Raw genomic sequence first — 21,812 nt, forward strand, 5'->3', positions numbered from 1 at the left:
GTCAAGGTTAGAATGGAAATTCAGAAATTATTCCATCTTCCTAAATGTGGATCCATGTGACTTCTAAATAGGGAACACAGAGATCCTGAGGCAGTCTCCTTCTTACAGATCTCAGCTGTTTTTCTTGCTATCACAGCAGCCACAGACAGCTTGCTTGGACACCATGCTGGGATGAGTCAGATCTCTCCATGCATCAGAAAGTTTCTTCATGCCCAACGCTCTGAAGACTGGACTGAATGATGCAAATAGGGTAGTTTGTACCACAGGAGCTATCATATTGTGACACAAAATTCTGCAGATATTTTTGAAGGAAAAAATTGTTTCTACCAAAGCACAGTGTGGATGGAATCGCTATCAGGCATGTGAGGGCCTCCAGGGTCTGTGATCTCAAGTCTGAATCCAGTATATTGAATCAGAAATGCCTAACTCTTTTATTGATTAAAAAACATAGGACAATAATGTTTTTTTCTTAGACACCTTCTGAAAATTAAGAAAGTAGACTCCTAATTTAGACACTCATAAAAATTTTAAAACCTGCTGTTACAGTTGAAAATACCATTCATGCAAAACTTATATATAGCATGTTTGCTGTCTGCCTAATATTTATTCAAAACCCTTTTCCATTGCAGCTGGGAATGCTGCTTCTAACCACCAAAGACAAGTGCAGAGCACTGGGGATGTAGAACAATTGGCATTGTTAAAGGCAACAGGGACAGCTTTCATCCAAACATACTATGCATCTCACAGATGCTGGTTATCTCCCAGAGCTGGTACTGATAAATGATGTACAACATGAGTGAATGCTGAGACACAGCCAAGCAGAGAAAAGGGTATCTAGGAGGAATTCCTTCACAGAGAGAGGCAACCCATTAAATGAAGATAGCAGGTACAGCATTTATTTTTCCTTTACACAGCTGTCTTCCTACTTTCTTAAACTTGGGACTTGTTTGTTTGCGTGCTCTGTTTCAAGACAGAATCATGGTCATGACAGCAGCAAAACCTTTATTTCTTTGTGCCTAGAATGAGTTTATAGAAGTATAGATGTGATCAAGGGCATCTAAAAGAGGTCTTGAAAAGGTGCTCAGCTCTTCTGAGAAAGCAGGGTGCAACCTAAAAGGGGTTCTGTGATTCAATATGCCTACTCTTACTCCCCCATAATGGATAACAGGTTCCTAGTTTTCCTCCTTTCACTTGAATTTTTTATGGGTTTTTTCCCCAGTTTCAAAATATCTGAGTTGTCCTAAAGAACATCTCTATTGTTTGAAATTGTACAGTTTTCTCTAGATTTCCTGGTTTTAGCTGAAGTAGATTTAATTTTCTTCACAGTGACTGGTATGGGTCTGTGTTTTAGATTTGTGCTGAACAGGAGGTTGGTAATACAGAGATGTTTTTGTTATTGCTGAGCAGGGATTGCACAGAGCCAGAGTCCTTTCTGATTTTTGTATTGCCACACTGGTGAGGAAGTTGGGAGGAGACACAGTCAGGACAAATAACCAAAACTGACCCAGGGGATATTCCAGAACATATGACATCATATTCTGTACATAAAGTGTGGGAATAAGGAGGAAGGAGGTGAGGTTTGGAATGATGGTGTTTGTCTTCCCAAGTCAGGTGATGGGGCCCTGCTGTCCTGGGGATGGCTGGACACCTGCCTGCCCATGGGAAACAGGGAATTAATTTCTTGTTTTGGTTTGCTTGTGTGCTTGGCTTTGCATTCCCTGTTAAATTGTCTTCATCTCAGCCCTTGAGTTTTCCAGCTCTCATCCTTCCGATTCTCTTCCTGCTTCCACTGGTCTGGGTGGGGGAGAGTGAGTGAGTGGCTGTGTGGGGCCTCATTCTAAGCTGGGGTTAAACCATGACACCCGTCTAACCTGTCTCTCTATTAAATTGTGTAAAGAACATTTGCCACTAATTGAAAACACGCATAAACTTCACAGATGAATGCCTCAGTCATTATCTTTCAATTATGAATCTTGGCTCTATCTATTCTTCAATATCTGGTTTTGAAATCACCTTCAAATCCTGACTTATAAGCTCAGCAGCCTGTGTAAGATCTGGAAGATAAAGAACACTTTGAATTTTGGCTCTGCATTATGTCAGATCCTATTTATGGGGAAATATAAAAATTACAGTCTATGGTGACTACGGTGTGGCACATATTTAATAGAATGAGCATAATTTTCTCAGAAACACTGGCGTTTGAAAGCAGAAATCAAAGAATTTGCAATATGTTATACCAGGCTCTGATCTACTTCCAGCAATAATAGGAGAGTTTTTAAAAGAAATCATAGACTTTTATCCACTCAGCTCTTAGGTTCAGAACCAAATAGTGTTGAGTATTAAAATGTGACTCACTGACACTGATTCAGGAGTTACTGAGGACATTTTAAACTCACCCCAGTGTAGGTGATTGTAGATCCACTTGAAGTGGTACGATCCAGCAACTATGAGAACATACAGATTTCAAAACCTTCAAAAATTGCTTGTTTTAATTTGCTATTGATGCTAAAATGTTTTCTTTAAAAATTGTTTCTCTTTAGACAATTGTTGACAGATACAGGGGAATGTTCTAATGAAATTTTAATTTAAAAAAATTTAAAAGCAATATGAATAAGTGAAGAAACGGAAGTATTCACAAATTGCTTTTTCTTACATAGGAAGGGAAAAACGACTTTTGATTTATTAAAGTATTATGCATTAAAATTTTAAAGTTTGAGTTGCTTGTCCAATTTGTGGTTATTTGATTGAAATGACCTTCCATTTTGGAATTTATTTCATTTTAGGGAAAAAAATATATGAATATAAAAATTAATTATTCAGTGATGAGATTAAAAATGCTGAAGATTAACAAGTTATTATCTTTTATGCTTCATTTTTATTTTCATTTAATTCAGAAATCTTAAGGGCTGGGGAGACCATATGTATATACTTTTTTTTTTAATGGTTTAGAGCTAGGAAAATTGAATAAATTAAGCAAAAAATTTCCCATTTATTTTGATAGACTTTTTTTTGTAGTTCTACTTCACAATATGAACACAGAAAATGTTAAAAGTCATGTCATGCCTTCCTTGATCATTATCACTATATTCAGTTCAAAACAAAATTAAATGGGTACAAACTGGTCAGAAAGCAATTTGGCTGGTCACTGGAAGAACAGTATTAATCATCAGAAGATAATGTATTTTTTTAGCCCTATTCATTCTCTCAGAATTAGTTCTAGAGCTTAAAATTATTCTATGGCCAAAGTAGTTTGGATTTAAGCAACAAAATCAATTAACACGATTAATCATAGATCCATTTGATCAATGGAAGGCGTGATATACCAGCAGACTATGGTACTGAATGATTAATGAATTTTCTTTCAGTCCTGAGAAACCACAAATAGAAGCACGAGTTTTCTGTTCCATTTCTATCAATAATTATAGGCCTCTGTGCAAAATGTCACACTAGTTTTACAATAATTTTTGCTCTTCTAATGCATGCTAAGATTGAGAAGAGGGTCATGTATTTACCCCTTCCCTTCTATCCCTTCAGCAGTAGTAGGGCTGACTAAACAAAGAGACTTTGCATTCTGGGTTTGGGTCATGACACGATAGACGGCTGGGTCCAATTACTTCTCCTAACCTGGCCTGCTGCAAGAAGGGTCATGTTTTAAAATGTAAAAGAAAGGAGTAAAATCTCCTCCTTTCCCCAGAAAAAAAGAGCATGAAAGAAGCTGGGAAGGGTAATCAGTATCCATGTCTGGTCTTTCTATTCCTTACAGTGGAATCATATTTTTATCCTTGCATTCTGCAGAGCTTTGTTTGCAGATTTTTTAAAGTCTGGGATACATTTAACTCTTTTTCTTCCACAATGGTGGTACAAAGTCCACATCACCATAGTAATTGTTTACGATATCCTAAAGAAAATGAAACAATGAGTGAAAGTTTTATGGTGTGAAGGATGAAATCTGTGTGCATACAGACAGGATGGGGTGGGAAAGGTTTGGATATTTTCCTGTGGACTGTGCTATGAAATTGCAAATCTAACAGGATAATCAATGAAACTTATGTTTCATAGTCTAATAGTTGTCTTCCATATTCTGAACCCAGAGATATCTGTTCCCTGGAAGCAAGCTGAGTTTGAAAACGTGTTTTTCTTCACACTACCTGCCCAGCTGTGCTTAATCTTGCATTGGATGACTCAATTTACTTCTTTATGACAGACATAATAGCTACAAATATTCATTCCTTGTGCCTCTTCAGGAGTGTAAAGAAACACCAACGTTCCTCTTTATCAATTTGTTAAAGGATAAGATGGCTTAGTTGTCCCAATGTAAAGCTTATTTGCCTAGTAACTTTAGTATATTACAGTACACAAAGATCATACAACTGCTTTTACAAGTGCTTTTATGAACAACTCATCCAGCAACAGTGCACGCAGTGGATGGGATATAGTCCCAGTCTTCCTTGAGAAGACAAAAGTAGAAATTAGAAGAGTTGAATCTGATGCCAGTGCACACAAATCTGAACACTTTGTCTATTTCCCTCACAATAGACTGATGTAAGTCACTTAAAGAAAAAGAATTCATTGCCTTTTCAGTCTGTCAGATCAATGATCCACGAATAAAGAAGCCCTCATGCCAAGAATTAGAATAGATTAGAGATCTGTTACTTTTGTTTTCGGTGTACTTGAAAAATTAAGCCCATTATGAAGATTTGTGTATGCAATGGTTTTCTGGTGATTTTGCTTTTTTTCTGGTTATAAATCCATTTTTTCAAGACTTCCTTATACGAAAAACCAGAATTAATACACCAGTGCAGGTCTAAAGGAGATATTGAAGCATGTGAAATATACACAAAAATATAAATATTAAATGCATTTTTACCAACTTCATAGGGAAAGTTTTACAATTATTTCAATGATTTATTAAAAATAAGATCTTATACTTGTGCAACTTATTTATTTGAGTATAACTGAAGATAACCTAGTGAAATGAGAGAAGAGGAAAACTCTCAGGTAAGGTAAGACTGTCTTTCATTAAGTTTGGCTGTCGCTGTTATTCTGCTGCTCAGTTATCTATCCAGGACGTTGAAGATCACTTTTTGATAGTATAAGTCAGTAAAGTGAAGTCCAGTATTTCTTTAATATAATTGACTACATTTACAAAAGTTCGTGAGTACATCCATATCAGTGGAGGATAACAAGGAGCATAGAGAAGCTCGTTGGGGATTTTCATTAAAACATTAATGATAACTCTCTTAAGTTATTTTTTAAAAAAGGAAACACTCAAACAGAAAAGCAAAGCAAAACAGAACTATTCAGGCCTTTTCTTCAAATCTGACATTTCCAGTGCAATATTACCCTTCTTCCACTGCTATACCCTGTCTCTGTGCTGCAACAGAGAAATGAAAAGCTGCTTAAACAAACATAAGCTGTAGGCCTTGTGTGATTATACCTTTCCACATATAAACAAAATAACAAATGGTGATTTTCCTTTTAGACAATGACAACAAATCTTAACTGAAACAGTTTGAAGTATTTAACTCTGTTAACTTTCAGTCATCAATTGAGGATTACTGTGAAATCATATTTCTGTATTAGAGTGGCTTTCTTCTTGGAAATAATGTTTGCATATTCCATTTCCTGGTATGCAATTTTCAGATCTTACTAGCTTATTCTAAATTGATAGGCTCATAGAAGGGTCATCATCCCATCCATGGAAGGGATGTGAGATATCCAATAAAAGAAAAAAAAGCAGAGAAGAACTGAAAGATGTCGTTATAGGGCAAAGCATCTTATCCCAGATAACTAGCAGGCCAAATTTCTTGAAATATCTCCTTTACTGAAATACATACTGCTTTATTGAAATACATACAACACTTCTGTTGTGTTCTGTGGGATAATGTTTAGGGAGAATGGTTTTTGTTTGTTTTTCTAAACACTGAGTCTATGTGTGTATATATGGGATATCTGCTCATATTCTTTAGTTTTATCAGCCCTACTCACACACAAAAACAGTGTTTGTACTTGTGATGTCATAGGGGAAAGAAAGGTGCGCCCACTCCTCCCAACTTGTTTAATTTTTTTAAATTTAATTTTTTGAGCTAATAATATTATCTAAGCTTCTCTCATTAAGCTACAAGAAAAATAGATATAATCATCATGGGATTTGACGGGTCTTTTTCCATAAAATTCATGAAGTTCATCAGAAAACACAAAAGCAAAATCCCTAGGTTAAACAAAAAAGTGATATGTCAAGGTTTGAAATATCCAGGACAGACCTTAATAATGAATAAAACAGATTCTTACTGCAAGTTTTCTTAGATTCTGGATTTCAGAGGAGCTCTTGGTTTGTGTGGTCTCTGTTACATTGGATGGACAATTTGTCTCATCAGGATTTAATTTGTCACACACCATTAACTTACCAAATCCAGGGAAGAGAATAGTCTTAAGGACACTTATATTTGATTGTTTCAGTAAGGAAAACTTTATACACTCAGTGTCCCCTCCTTTTAATTTGTGAATATGAAGTGAATAACCGAAAATGATGACAGATGGAGTCCAAACACTCATGATAAATGAAGTTGTTTAAAATCCAACTATAATTTCCTGTAAATATGAAAACTAACTTATTTGTTCTTTTTGAGCTCAAGGATTTGAAAATTTTACTACTTTTTAAAAAAAACATAGTACCAAGGAATAACAATATTCAATTGAAGGCAGGGAGTATTACAGAAGAAGAAAAAGGCGAAGCAAAATTTTGATACATGTGAGATTGATAGTCAATAGAGCTTTATGTGTGTGAAACACAATAGTCGTCATGGTAAAATACATCAAGCTGCAGTAAAACAATGTTGATGACTTGCCTTGGCTATTGTAAGACATTTATTATCTTGTTCCCATTAATGTTATGGTAGGGCCACTGGAATTTTAAATTTAATTGCTCCTATTTCAGATAAAGTTGAGAGAAAAAAAAGAGGCAGTAAATAATAATAATATGTTCGAAAACCACAGATGAAACAATTATGAGGTTGACATCAATCTTTAAATTGTCTTATGTATTTTAAGTTAATTGTTTTTAATAGATTTTATCATGCTTTGAATTTTTCAGAATGTTTCTGGGTGACATTTTATATTAAAGATATATATTATTTCATATATGTATGTATAAATATATTTAGATTTTAAAAGTGCTTTATAAATTTGAGTGCTGACTATAAGTAGAAATTAATAAACTGGACAGACAACTGTAAATGGATGATATGTCAGATCAAAGGTACAAATACAGTTCTTAAGTAAGTATATTCTAAAATTATGGATTAATTCCAGAGCATAAAAAATATTTTTCATATACGTTTTTTTGAGATAGATATTGGACGAAAAATAATCCATCAGTATATTCATCCTTCAGTATTTATTATTTGATTTTTATAACGGTATGAAAAATGGAGTTTAGACATCACAACTGAGATGTAAAAAAGTCAAAGACAATATAGTTCTACTTCAAATTTTATTTGGGTTATCATATTCACTATTTAGTCCTCTAATTGCTGTGATCTTAATTCTTGAAGAAAGTTCCAAACTGTGATGAACTTAGGAGTCAAACCTTCACACTAGTCCCTAAATGGTTCATCAAAGTGATTCAAAAAATTCAAATTTGAAATTTCTATCTCCATGTTAGATTCATATATTTAGGTGTAGTTGACAATGTGACGTCCATAAGAATCTCCCTGTGGGCTGACACTGCTTAAGTATGAATAACCTTATTTTCATTGATATGAAGAGAGTACTGCATCACTGAGCCACAGACAAATGATGAATATTCTCATTACAAATCTATAACATTTCTTACAGATGCTGATGTGTGTATGCTTAATATCCAGAAAAAAAGAAGAAAATTATTTACCACGCCCATGTTTTAAATGTAATAGGTAAAATGCTCTTGATTTCTCTCAAGGAATGTAAAATATCATTTTTATTGCAGGCCATCAAACTTCAGTCTTGATCTTCAGTTTAAAGGAAGACATGTAATACCTCAGGAACATAATCTTATTATGGAAAGATCATTATGTCCTCTGCCTAAAATCAAAAGAACAGACAACCTAGAAGGTGGGATCACTTGTAATAAACCACCATTACCATTGATAGCTACTTTCAATTCTCACTCTTGCTGAAAGACTGTAATTAACATTTCTTCAGCATAAGAACTCCCTCAAAACAATCAAATATCATTTTACAGTTAACTAAGTATGATATTGAGAAAGAAGTAAAATAGTTGGAAAACGAGTTGGCAGCATTTTGACATTACTATCAAGATTTTTACCATGATGTTGCCAAATTAATGTGCAAGCAAGGATTGGATTGGAGTTTCAAACATTTGCTTTTGCAAAAGCTCCTGTGTGTGTCTGAGGCAATCAGGAAGGCTATGTCCATCTTTGCAGGTGACAATTTTTTGGAAGCACATGTTGCAACCAAGACATGAGAGCAGGCCATGTAAATATTAATCTGTTTTTCATTAGATACCTTGAACATTGGATAAAGCAACTAACTTAGCAAACTCAGATCCTAGGCCTCCAAAGCAAAAAGAAGTAGGTGTTTCCCAGAAATTTCAGTGCTGTTGAAACTAGACTGCTATTAAGATATACAGTTTAATTTTGATGTATCTGTGTGACCCGTGTCATAGGATTTCTACAAATAACCTTGAGCTACTGTGGTTTTTCTACTAGTACAATTTCATAGCTTGCATAACTCGGGCATTTTTCAATGGTAGAAAAAGAAACAGAGGAAATAGAGTAACTATGATCAGTATTTGAAAATACAGAAGAGTAATATTTGCTTCATTGAAAACGGTGCAAAAATGGAATTAAAACGTTGTTTATAGTTTTTTATGGAAAATGAAGTAAAATCACCGAGATGTAGTGTTCATATAATGTAATTTTATTCATTTGTTCTGCATTTTTTCTTTCTTTGTTTAGAATGCAAAATCCTGAGTGTGTTAAAGAGAATGGATGACACCTATGTCATGCAAATGAAAGAAACAAAACAATTTCCATAGCTAATATTCATAAGTTTCCCATAGCATAATTTCAGTTATATAAAAGGAAGATTTTGTTTACTAAGTTTTCTTTGACATTTGAGTTCAGTTACTGCCATGACAGAAGATAAGTTGATTAGGTCATTTGCATCATCTAAATGGAATTCTGAGTAATGTCATCATTCAGTGGGTCATTGAGAACAGAAAAGTGATTGTATCCCATCAAACCAGGCTTTATAATCAAGCAAATAATACTTGGAATGTATCATTTGTCTGTAAAGATACAAAGTCTGATTGACCAATATTCAGATAAGGAATATGGACTTTGAATTGTAAAAGGGTGCTTAAGAGTGGGAAATAAAGAAAACATTAAGAAGGATGAGAAGAAAAACACCTTTCAAGTGAATCCATGTTTACGTCCAAACTTACTCACTTTATTCGGATTTGAAAACACCTTTAAATATGCTGAGATGCAGCCAATAAAAAAAATTGTTTTCAGTAACAATATAATTTTATTTATATGCACAAGTGTTTCTAGAGTGGATTGTATATTTTATTGTGTACAAATGTCCAAGATATCCCCACATTTTAACAGGAACAAAATGTCTGACTTAAACCAGCCTTAAACAAATTTGTATAGAAACATTTAACTTCAGCTGCCTGGAGCACTTGACATTCAATCAGCCCCAAATGGCTCAAGTTAGTCCAAACTGTAAAAAACACTTTCATTTAAAACACATACCACCACTGGAGAGGTGTTGAATCTGTTGCACATTATGTTAGCCTTTGTCAGCAGAACATTGCAGGGATTTAAATGTGTGTTAGCAAATTACCTTCATTCAGAACACCAACTTGACCTAAATCTCCTGAGCTATAACATTCAGCATGATCAAAAAAGAGAAAGTGACAGTCTAGGTTAGACTCTTTTGGAATTGTAATGTTTTTACTTTCAGTACAACTGGCAAGAGTTTTAAGAAACTGGAGAATATGAGAATATCTTCTATTGAATGGAATATGAAAGAACCTGATAATAATACTGTGTTTAACCTCTATACTATGAGGAACATATATTCACATGTGTCTATATATCTTGCCTTAGGCCAGTGTCATGGAAAAGAGAGTGTTCAATCCTGTAAGGTACTGAGTGCTCTGGCTGTGATCCAGCACAGCACTCAACTACGTGTTTAAATTTAAGTACATGGATCATGCCACTAACTTCAATGGGATTATGCTTAAAGATAAACTAACCTTAAATGCTTTGCTGGATCACAGCCACAGTGCTCAGTATGGAGTGAATACAAATCCAGTCTGAGAAGAGTGTTTTCTTCTCTGTTTCAAGTGAGACCTCACAAAATATATTAAAAAGTTCTTTTCAGAAAAGGAAGTTCATATGATAACCAGACTGAATAGATTCAAAACAGAGGGATGATTAATAAACCTTGGCATCCTGTTGTTCAAACAAATAGGCAAAGCAACAAACAAAAATCAAGCTTTTACTTTCCCAGACTCAGATATTCATTTTTTTCATGTAACATAATGCCTGAGCATGGACTGGGATATAGATAAAGCAGCAGAAATTGAGTGAAAGAGTAGAGATAGAGACAAACAATGTTCCCTTTTATCCTTTGCCCAATTTCTCTCCTGATTTTAGCTGTGGCCTTTCTTAATTCTGTAATTGAAAAGAACTAAAAGTCTCTAAGTCTAAGCATGTGTGAATACCCTCACAGAATGCACGTCAATTGAAATCAGACAATACAGACTATATAATTAGAGGCAAATGACATTCTTATGGGTCTAATGCTGTTCCAGATGAAAACAACATGGCAGTAAGCTTAGGAAACAAAGAATATTTCAAAAGGAAAAAAAAACAAAAACAAAAACAAAAACCCTGTGCTTTTCAACATTATATATAAAGACTACTAACTTTGTAATTTGGTATACTGTGTTGTGGCTCCTGCCAGTGTAAAGAGGACCTGGTTAAAGCACTGGAGCCCACCGAAAGAAGTCAGATGAACCACACTTGCCTTTCAAGAAGTGAAGGAAGTAAGAAGAGAAAGGACCTGTAGACACAAGAGAAAGGATCATGTATACACTTCCACCACTCACCTATTCTTTTAGAACAGCAAGAAGGAGTTGTCATCATTTTTTCTTTTATTATTATCATTCCAGGTTACCAAATCTTTGGGCAAACCTGCAACTTTGTCTTCAAACAGTAACTGTCACAGCTCAGATGGTGAAAATGGACTGTGCAACAGTATTTACCAGGGTGATGATATGACTTGAACAAACATGTAACAATTGCAAAATCCTGGGCAGCCTGACTGACAAAATGACAACCAAGTCACATTTATCTTCCTGTGAAAGAGAAAAAGAGAACACATTCCCTAAAATAGCATACAAAAACCTAGGACTGCCTCAGAAAACTTGGCCACATATGGCTTTCTCAAAAGCTTGAATCTTATTTAAAAATAATACACAATACATACAATAGGGCTTCACATTTCAAGAGAAATAATTAAAGACAGCATTGCACTTTCTAGCTAACAGCTCTTGCTGAAGCAATGGGCAGCTGTGGCAAAAGTCTGCCACAGTGCACCCTGAAGTACAATCAAATCAAACTGATAAAGAATTCTATCAGAGGTTAGTGAACATGAAACACTTTTGAACTACAAAGCGTGCACGCAACTCAGCATGTGTATTTTTTTTCCCTAGGTTTATCTTATTCCCACAATTCAACTTCTCACCTTTTCATCATATCCATCAATTTCTTCCTTGTTGAGAAACAATTATACCTTAGGAATCTCTTGAACTAATTTATACTCTGTTCTTGAACCTTGAACCTTATTCTATGTCTTTATTATTTTTTTTAATAGAAGCCCTGCCCTAATTTTCTATTTATTCTTTGATCCTTAATGCTAGAAAATATTCTTCAGATTCAAAATTTGTCACCAACAGCTATCAGTTTCGTTCACAAACTGAAAAGCTTTTGATTGAACTTTTGAAATTTGAAGAATGTTCTCTATTTATGCAGGTGCATTTTATGTTTTGACCAAACATGCATAACGTTTTAAAGGAGGACATATTTTCTTGGTTATATTCCCGTAGACCTACTTTTTTAACTACACAATGAACTCAGAAAAAAAAAAAAAATAAAAAAATATGAAATGATTGATATCTCTTTTCCATCATACACAGATTTACAGATTTTTATCTTTCTATGGAGAGAATACACAAGAGTTTGCTAGTTATATGCAATATAAGAACTCATTGCTAGTTTTTTTAAAAATAATTTTGCCATTTTTTACAGAAACTTAATTTTGTTTGACTGAAAATTCCACCTGGCTCCAGTATGGGAAAATATTTAAATCTGTAGTTCATTGACGCTTATTTAACTCAAATCAAGAGATAGTTACTATTTCGAAGTTCAGTATTTCTTCCATAACATTTGTGAAACTCACTGCAATATCTCTTTTCCTGGAGCTTTTCCTGCAGATCTTTTCCAGGGAGGCAATTGTGCATCAGGAATTTTATCATCTGAACTAGAATTCATTCGGAACTTCAGCAAAGAAACTGAAAATTAAGGCCTTCTAAAATATAATTTTCTTTCTTAAGTCTATACTAAGGCATTTTGGTGAAGTTTTCCACTGGTTATCTACTATTGCAATGCCCTGCTGAGGCCCTGATAGAGTTTAGGGTGATCCTGAGGTCAGTTCTTTATCCAAGCTCTTAGTTTATTTTCACTCTGATGCTGACTCCGTTTATCAACACTTAAGCAAACTCCTTTGCAAAGTCACTGCTCAGTGTTCACAATGTCAGCACATAACAGCTGAGCTCTTGATTTTGAACCCAGAATAACACACTGGCAGTCTAGCTGGAACTTAGGGTACTTATTAGTTCTAGGGAGAAGTCTCTTGCTTTGAATATGAATGAAGACCTAAATGAAAGCTAAAGCTCTTGTTTACACTTCAGCAGGAAAAGAGGCATTTGGAGTTTTTTACTGTTTATGTTTTAGATTTGCAAGGGAAATGAACAAAACAAATCTTACATAGAGAATGGAAGAATGTTTAGGCAGATAAAAATAGAATATTTCTTTTATTGACATATGAATATGTTTGATACAGACTTATCTCTGTGTCAGTCTTGTTGGGTTAGGAATCTTTTACTGCAATGTAGTTCCTCTAACACCAGCAGCACAAATAAAATAAAGCTCCATTTTCAAGAAAACCAGCAAATGCCATCCATCCTAGGAGGCAGAGGAATTATTTATACTTAACTTCTGTTTTGAATTAATGACTAAGCATAAGCACAATTCAGACTTCCTTCTATTGGTAGATAAGTGTTGAAAATTGGGAAATGGGAACTTAAATGGTAATTATGATATGTTATTTTTGTGCAATTAAATCAAAATTACAGCACATTTAAAACTGAAAGTGGAAGAAAACACATATGACATAAAATAAGATTTAATTCTTTCTTTGGATGTAGCTGAATGAGACAAAATTGCTGCTTCAAGGTATTGAGGTATCTCCATCTTCTTCCTGATCCAATCATTCCTCTCTCTCTTCTCCAACTCTTTCTTTCCTACTTCATATTTGCATTCATCTCTGTGCAGAAATCTCACTTCTCTTGTGTCCACTGAGAAAATTTTCTGCTTTTGAAGGTAAATGTATGCTAGAGTCTGTGAAAGCAGTGGGTTGATAAACCTATTTTACCTGTCATAACAATACAAAAATACTCTCTTGTTTTTGCTGGGGGTGGGTTGTGCTTTGTTGTTTGTCGTTGGGGTTTTTTCTAGACAGATTTAGTTTATTGACTTGATTTACTGCACAGACAATGTTTTGGTGGCTCAAGATTGGGAAAGGTTGTACAGTAAGAAATGGGGAAGCAGCAGAGGTAGAGGAGAATATTGCTCTTTTCCATTTGAAGGTAGAAAGCTCTTAAGTCATCTCAGGTTTCTACACAACTGCACTACTAGGTTATGATAGTTTGGAAGGGATAACAGGTAAATTTGATGTGGTATTGCCACATAAAAGCCTAGCTTATGGTCAGATTTTATAAACCTACCTTAAAAAAATGAAAATTAAATTTTGCTTTTCAATTTATTACCAGGTTTTTTTTGAAGAATGATTCGACATTCAGCAAAGAATCTAAGAGTCTGTTGGCTTCTAAATCAGATGCCCAAAGTTAAATGAGGTTAAGACATGAAAATCCATCTTAGCACAGCCCTGAGGGCCCAGTGCAGAAACAAGGATCTTGAAGTTTCTCCCAGGGCCCATGTGTTGTAGTCTATGAAGAAGCTGAAGAGATTTTTGACCTGGTAAAGCAAACAGCTGCAGAGGTAGGAGTCTCTTACAGAGAATACTATGGCAGCAACCAACATGTTTTTGCTGAGAGTTGAACTCTTTGCTGCAAACAAAATGTGATGCAGCTGACTGTCTATCTGTACTTCGTGGTAGCTAGGATTCAATAGAGCTTTGCTGACACAGAACTTGGATAATGTAGTACAAATCGGTCCCGTCCTGAAAATGTCTGTCAACTTTTGCTAACACGCTTTCTCATATTATTCTCTATCCTCTCACAATTAAATAAAAATTTGTTAGCTTTTCTGAACACTTATTTGCATTGAGAAACCAAGTCTGATATGCTGCCTGTGTTGATACATCTATGTATCTATGGATCTTATTCCTCTTAGATTAAAACGAATTCTAAAGCTATTAATTTTTATGGATTTGCTTTCCTCCCTGCTAGGTGCATTTCTCTAGATTGCAATGAATATAATTTTCTGTCAAATGTCTTCATTTTTGTTTTCACATAGTCCTTCTGCTTTTCATTACCATGAGCATGGGCTAAGTTCATGACAGTTTTTTTGACTTCTATTCACCCTCCTCAAATCTCCTAATTATTTTTCATCTCTGTTTCAATTGTTAAGTTCCACAAACACATTCTCTCTTTTTTTGTATGTAGTCAAAAGAGCTCCTCTTTTTGAGCTATCCTCAGCTTTTTGGCACAATGGCTGGGTAGAGCTACTTGAATTGCCTCTCAGTAAGACCCTTTGAATTTTGTTTTGTGCACATTTGGTTTTCCTTTGTTAGGGGAAAACAAAGGAAACAACTGTGTGTTATGTGTCAGAGCACAGTGTTTACACTCTTACACCATACTTGCACTTGCTGTCTCAGGCCCAGTAGCACTGCTATCAGGAATGTTATACCTTGCAATTTTATCTAAGAGACAGGTCATTCTCATATATGTTTTGATACTGCCCAATCTCAGGGTACGATTTCATATTAGCTCCAGTTTGGAAACAGATTGGCATTCAGAACACCTCTTAAGAAAAAAAAGGCGTATATTTCTGTACAAGTAAAGGGTCGAATATTTATGGTTTGAGGGTACAAAGGAGTTGATCTCTAGCTTAATCTAAAGCCTACTGAATCAATGAAAACACTTCCACTGGCAGCAGCTAATTTTGTAGCAGGTCCCTTGTGCAGTATCTGTCCTCCACTATCAGCCTATGCCTTGTTCTGTGACTCTTTCAGCAAAGAAATGGAAAGAGCATCTTACTTAACAGCTGACATAGGATGCATCCCTGCTAATCAGAGACAAAAAATAGCGCTTCAGTAGAAGATGTAAACGTGTTTTTAAAAGCCAGAGTAAAATTACAGACCTTTACAACTAATTTATCACTGTTCACAGTTTCCAGTTCATGGCAAAAGGAATACCAATAAATATTTACCAAAGGAAAGTGGATCTGCATTTAGAGCATTTTAATAAATGTTTAAAAGAAAATCAGCATAGGTCACTTGGCTTTGGCAAACACTTTTATCTTCTATCTGTCTGTCTTTGATGGATGTTGTTCATGCTCTTTAGTTTACAGTAACAAGTAGGTTTTTATTTTTTCTATCTTCCTTCTCTCGAGTGCCAGGCTATGATGGATGATGTGACAAAAATATTCATCAGTTAATTCTAAATCCTGAATACAAATCAAATTAGTAATATAAGAAACAGATTTTCATTCTCCTTTGACGTTGTAACTTCATCTGTTACTCTCTTGGTTTTCCCTTCTACTTGTTTTATCTTGATAAAAATACTAAATCAGCTTTGGGTGATCTTGTATTTTGCTTTAAGAATATGAGTGTACAGTGCTGTTCTAATCTACTTTGTGTCATTATTTGAGCTAAGATGTTTGGATTTTGAATCGAAGCAGTAGAAGCTGAATGATAACTATCAAGGATTGGATTTCCAACCAACCATGTTACACTCTCTAAACAGCATGGGTAAAAAAAAATTACTAAGTAAAAAAGCTAGCTGTCTGGCCAGGCCCAGAGAGCAGTGGTGAAAGGAGTTCTATTCAGCTGGTGGCTGATCATGAGTGAGTTTCCCCTGGACTCAGTGTTGAGCATGGTCCTGTGTAACATCTTGGATCTATAATCTGGATGAGGGGACTGAGTGCATCCTCAGTCAGTTTGCAGATCACACCAAACTGGGTGGGAGTGCTGACTTTCCTGATGGAGCTGAGATGGAGCGTAGGAAGGCTCTGCAGAGGGATTTGAACAGACTGGATTGATATGCCAAGGCCAACGTCCATAAGCCTTTAAAATATATGTAGAAGTGACAGCTGAGGACATGGTTTAATGGTGGGCTTGGCAGTGTTGGGTTAATGATTGAGCTCAGTGACCTTAAAGTCTTTTCTAACCAGAAAATATCTATGATTCTGTGATTCTCTTCTATTTTCCAAGTGTTTTTATTTTACTCTCTTGAAGGGCAGTGTTCACTTTTTGCTTTCCTCAAGTTTAAGAGTGTCTGAGTCCCTAAAGGTCTGCTGCATCTCAGTGACTGCTTGGAATCTTTCTGAGATCCTCTGTCCTCAATATAGGGAAAAAAACAATACCTCATGACAAAAAGAACAATAGTAGAAGAATTAAGGAAAAAAAATATATTACTTTTTAATTTTTTTTTCTTTTATACACAATTTCTACTTTAGAAAGGCATTTAATTTTAAATTAGTGCTGCATGAAACCACTGTTAGGCACAAATGAACACGCACACATGCATGCACACATACACACAAAGAAGATGGTGATGTTGATGTTTTCCTGAGAAAAGAAATATCTGTTCAGGAACTTAAAAACTGATACTTATGGAAGTCAGGGAGGACTAAAAATGTTGCTAGTTAAAAATCAATAGGGAGAAGAAAGCTGGATGAATTTAAAATGTTCCCTCTTATAGATACCATATTTTTAGTAATGTTATCTTAGCATTTCAGTTATTCACTCTTGTTGGAAATCTACTTTAAGGTCGATCTCAATAGAAGCTCAAATTGACCCAAAATAAAGGATTATTTTGATGGTGTGGAGTGCATCTTCTGCAGTCTCTTTTACAGTTCTCTTCAAAGGTAAGACTGACCAAGTTGAAAAGAGATGTCAAGGCATCCTTCTTCTTTAATCAATTTCCAGTCATAGGATTGGACTTTTTTGGTCATCTAATTTAACCTTTTCCGGTGACAGATTTTATCCCATAATTCTTGTATCTACCTTAAGATTTTACATTTTTTACATAGTATTTCAGTATATGAGCATAGATAAAATCTGGTGGAGCTATAAAATTTATTTTAGACTGGTTCTTAGTCTAATGTTAAAGACTTGCAGAGGCAGAGTTCAACAGCATATTGATGAAAGGATTTTAGTGTTTAGTTATTGTAAGGGTGGAAACTAAGGCTGATTTCTAGCATGAACTTTCCTCTGGCTAGTGGATTTTGTGATAAACACAAATAAATCGAAACTCTTATAAAAAGAAAAATATATATATATAGCTGCGTAGTTTGTGGTTTGGATGGCTAGAAATGAGCTAGAAATATGTCCCTGATGCCATACTTTGAGACATCAAATTCCGTGGAACCCGAACACCTAAGAGAACAAAGCAGCCAGCAATCAAAACTTCAGATCACCCTCAGCTTCCTCTGCAAAGTAAAAAAAAACCAATATGCCAGCACAGTCTATTAAATCAGATACAGGCTGTGAAGTTCTATCCATTTGTGTTTTTCCTGTTGTATCATTGAAATGTTCAGAAAGTGAGGAAATTCCTATTGGCAAAGAGAAGCTGAAACAAATCATTTTGGGACTAGGAACAAAAAGATCATCTGGCCTGTGTTCTCATCATGCAGCAGTGATGCCTTTGGGAATCAGTGTGCTCTCAAAGGGATTATTACACTATCTGTCTCAGAGGGAATATAGCATTTGTGAGACTAGAACTTGAGCATTGAAAATTTGTAGGACACAGAATGGCAGAAACACATTACTGGTGAAAAGAGACAAAATGGGTCAAATCTACAAATTCACAGAGAATGTTTTGGAAAGTAAAGAAAATTACTGATTTCTTGCATTTAGGAAGTTATCCTCTTAAGGCAGAGAATGATTATCTGGTTGAATTATAAGACAAAAGATGACAAGAGAAAAAAGGGCAAAGAAGTGATTGAGAGCAGCTCTGTAAAGAAAGATTTGAGTGTGTTGGTTGATGAAAAACCCACCATGAGCTGGCAGAATGCACTCACAGCCCAGAAGGCCAATGGAACCCTGGGCAACATCCAAAGGAGTGTGGCCAACGGGTTGAAGGAAATGGTTCTTCCCCTCTAATCTGCTCTTGTGAGACCCTACCTGGAGTATCTGTCCAGTTCTGGTGTCTTCAGCCTAAGAAGGAGATGGAACTGCTGGAGCAAGTCAGGAGGAGGGCCACAAAGCTGGTAAGAGAACTGGAGCATCTCCCCTACAATCGTGGGCTGAGAAAGTTGGGGCTGTTCAACCCAGAGAGGAGAAGATTGTGTGGAGACCTCACAGCAACTTTCCAGTATCTGAAGGAGATGACAGGGAAGAAGGAAGGGGCTTTTCATCAGGAACTGTAGTGATGAGACAAGGAGTACAAGGTACAAGGTACAAATTTAAAAAGGGGAAATTTAGGTTAGATATTAAGAAGAAATTTTTCACTCTGAGGGTGTTTAGACACAGGGAAGCTGTGGATGCCCCAACCCTGTCAGTGGTTCAAGACCAGGCTGAAGAAGGCTTTGAGCAACCTGGTCTAATGGGAGATGTCCCTGCCCACAGTGGGGGATTAAGACTACATGATCTTTGAAGTTCATTTCAGCCTCTTAACATTGTGTGATTGTATGATTCTAATAAGTACAGAAAACTTTTTTTTTAGAGAATCCACAAAATGCAGAGGACACATAAGAGCATCATCTCAGAAGTATCCCAGAACACTTCAGAGCAATGAGACCATTAAGTCAGGGAAGAGTGTTTTCATGTTTATTGGTTTTTTTTCTGGTTCTTCTATTGTAGTCTGGCATATAATCTGACAGCATTTTGCTTTCAAATATGAGCAAAATGCCCATATGTGTAATACTCACACCTGTCACAAATTCTTAAAAATATTCATTATAAAGGAGGAATTTCATCTTCAGCCAGAGCTGCTGGAGGTGTCTGGGGAAGGCAAACATTACTTCCAAGACCTATTCTGGGCACTTTGGTGTCAAAGGATTATCACAGTCCTACGGGAAGATCTTATCTTATGTACCTCAGGCAGAGGCAGAGAATGTCCATAAGCAGAACCAGAAAACTCCTGACTTATGGAATTCAAAGTCCACAAAAGCACTCACAGCAGTTTTGCAGTGTTCAATCAAGGGTGCTCATTTGTATCCATGACATATTTTGTTTTCTTTGTATTGAGTTTGTACCATTCACACCTGAGAATTTAGTCTAACTTAAACAAAACTTACAAATAATATGCATTCTAATGAAAGTTATATTCTGATTGTAACTAGAATTAAAATATATGAATTCACCATATTTTTCACCATATGTATCATATAGTCATAAAGAACAGCTAAATATATCCCTCCTTTTTCACGTTCCTCGTAATCTTCTCCCCTCTAAGATGTACCATAAGTGTGATTCTACAACTTTACAAAGTGTTTCTCAGTCCACAAAGAAAATCAGTGGAGTTTCCGCCTTCTACTTTATGTCCCCATCACTGATGCCTCTTGATAATGTGCAATGTGAGTGAAGGAAACTGGGACATCCTATCTGAAAGCACATTTAGATGTTCCAGTTTGAGTGGAAAATAGACATAATTTCAAGTAATGCTCAGAAAAAAACCCCCAAACATAAGAACATTTTGTTTCACAGTAATTCCAAAAACTTAGCATCAACAGTGACTATAAATAAAAGTAGTTACTTAAAATGCTGTGGAGTATATTACAAATGTGTTTGAATTACTGTACTGGTGCTGTGTAAAAGGCCATATGTATATGCAGAAAACATGCTGGATAATTAAACTAGAGGAAAACTACTGGGATGCAAAACAAACTACAAACACCAATTCACTCATTTCTGCCCTTGATGTTAAGCACTTCTCTTGAAGGTGAAGCTAAATAAATATGTAAAATTCGAAGAGAGAAAACTGAAAAAGCATGCTAAAATGTAAGGAAAAGGAAAAGTTAATGGGCTATTGAAGTTTACATTTATTCTTTTTTTTTTTCCTAAATAAAATATAAAGAAAAAATAAAGGGAGAGTACAAAGTCTTCAGCTAAGCACTACAGGTTTCTTCTATAAACCTGAGGAGATAAAACATACCCACTTTTTAAGACTCATCTCAAATCTGTGTTAGAAACACATTTAAGACATCTACTTATGGTTTCAGTTTTGGTTACCAAAGCAGGTAGGAAACATCTAACTGTCCAACATTGGGACACAGTTCCCATCTAGATATCTCTTTTTTTTTTTTTTTTTATATAGACCTAAAGAAATTGGGAAGAAAATACCATCTATGAAATATAATTATAAAAGTTATACCCTTATATGCTAAAATCAGAACTATTTTGGGAGGCTGAAGCTGTTCCTTAAAGGAGAAGCTGTCATACTTCTGAGTTATCCACCATTCTTGGGATAGGCAGACTTAAAACAAAAGCATATTAAACCCACCCAGAGGATAGAAACACTCCCCCCAATAACTAAAAACTTTGATGAAAAGCTTTATTAGGTCCCCATTGGACCTGATAGCCAATCTCAAAAAGGTTTGCATTGCCCTCTTTTTAGGCATTTGAGATTTTCACTTCACCCCTGATGGGATAAAACATACATCATGCACTACTTCCTCAGTTCTGATGCATGAAATTAAAACTGAGAAACGAATTTGCAAGAGACCATGATGGAAAAGGATTCATATTTTTCTTTGGATGTATGAACCTGCTGCATATAATGAGTGGCTCTCTGGATCCTAAAGATATCCATGAGAAGCTCCCTCTGGCCCCATGACTCCAACCAGGCAATACCCAGCTCCTAGATTTAGGGAGCAGTGAAGAACACTTCTTTGGCACATAAACAGGGCAATTCCTAACATGTATCACATTAGAAGAACTAGAGCTTGAGTCCTTGGCTAGTGCTTTAATAGGTGGAAAATCCCACTTTTCATTTTACTTTTCCTAAAGTGAGGAAAGACAATCTCTTTCAGTAATAACTCCCAGCCATGTCTGAGAAGTGGGACCTGTGTGACACACCATTGCATCCATGTACAGGTGTTCTCAGGTGAGAACTGAAGTTTTAGGAGGGTTCTTCATGGCACCCAACACCGACACTACAACCTACAGCTGCAATCCAAAGACTAAACCTCATTTAATGCTCTTGTACACACAAAAAAAAATATATTTTGAAGAAGCTACCAAATTTTTATGCTAGTATACAAATTCATGATATGTAATGTTTGGCATCAGAATTCTAATTATTCGTAAAGAAGTTTCAGAGAGGTACTGAA

The 21,812-nt window shown here is 35.6% G+C and overlaps 1 protein-coding gene across 1 annotated transcript in view; it reads left to right on the forward strand.

Annotated features, from left to right (window-relative positions):
- The first annotated feature begins 730 nt into the window (after positions 1-730).
- The window catches only part of CDH19 (cadherin 19), a 112,927-nt gene continuing 91,845 nt past the window's right edge, over positions 731-21,812 (forward strand). Inside the window, exon 1 of the mRNA XM_088172704.1 lies at positions 731-886. The gene's annotated coding sequence lies outside the window, so the exon portion shown is untranslated. The remainder of the gene's footprint in view (positions 887-21,812) is intronic.

The sequence above is a fragment of the Sturnus vulgaris genome, chromosome 1 (assembly GCF_052056855.1).
Source record: "Sturnus vulgaris isolate bStuVul1 chromosome 1, bStuVul1.hap1, whole genome shotgun sequence".
Taxonomy (NCBI): domain Eukaryota; kingdom Metazoa; phylum Chordata; class Aves; order Passeriformes; family Sturnidae; genus Sturnus; species Sturnus vulgaris.